Raw genomic sequence first — 1,166 nt, forward strand, 5'->3', positions numbered from 1 at the left:
ATGAAGAGACAAAAGGAGAAGACCGTCATCTACAAGGCAAGAAGAGAGGCCTGGAACAGATCCTTCCCTCACAGCCCTCAGAAGGAACCAACTCTGCCAACACCCTGCTTTTGGACATCTGGCCTCCAGAACTGTGAGACTAAATTTCTGTAAGTCACCCTGTGGTACTTCATTACCACAGCCCTAGCAAACTAATACAGTTGCCTACACTGTGATAATAATGAGCTGGACCCTCTAAGCATATCTTTTTCCTTACCTCTGGAATGTTTCATTTTGCTTATTATTACCATCCAGTTGTCAGTGGTGTGTGGAAGGGGAGAGGACATCCAGTGGCACTCAGCCCCAGCATACACAGTCCCATAGTGAGCTTACAGCCCTGGCCCTGGCCTTGTGACCACTTCTCTGGCTGGCAAGTAGGCTCCTGAAGTCCTGACTCCCTCGATGAGCCTGCCCTTCAGCCTTGTGGTGAGGCACTTCCTGCCCATCTTCTGTAGGGGCGTTCCAGCCTTGGCCCACCTGTATCTCAGTGAAGTGTTTTCTTTTTCCCAGTCCCAGCCATGGTTCCCTGCTGCCAGCCTCGGTCGGACTGCTCCCTAGGGGGATGCTTTCTGCTTCCCTGGGACCCCAGACAACCTAGTAAACTCTGCTAACCAGTGGCTACAGCCATGCCTTGGCCAACAAGATCTGAGACATGGGGAAAAGAACCCCCTTCTAAGTTGGTGCCTTCTTTTGATATTCTCCCTTACCCCTTGACAGGTATTCTTTAAATTTCTCTATACCAGTTTATAGTTAACCTCTTGGACCTTGACTGATGCAGAGGATAATATGAAAGTTTATAATCAGAATATGTAGAACCTATGCCCTTTTTCCTCACTTAGCTACCTAATGCTGGCAGTCAAGCTCATGCTCTCCAGCCAGGAGATTAGAAGATTCCTTTGTGAAAAATCTGACAGCTGACACTGGAAATACCCCAGGAAGGAGTACAACTTCAGAAACACTACAGTCAACAAATCTTCCAATTGCTTCCAGTCAGCTACTTTGTGGCCCCAACCAAAACGTGTACAAACAGCCAGGGATAACCAGGCATTTGAGGAAGGCTTTAAGGTGAAAGGATTAAAACAGAGAGAGAGAGAGAGAGAGAGAGAGAGAGAGAGAGAGAGAGAGAG

This window comes from Pteropus vampyrus, unplaced genomic scaffold (assembly GCF_000151845.1).
Source record: "Pteropus vampyrus isolate Shadow unplaced genomic scaffold, Pvam_2.0 Scaffold150, whole genome shotgun sequence".
Lineage (NCBI taxonomy): Eukaryota > Metazoa > Chordata > Mammalia > Chiroptera > Pteropodidae > Pteropus > Pteropus vampyrus.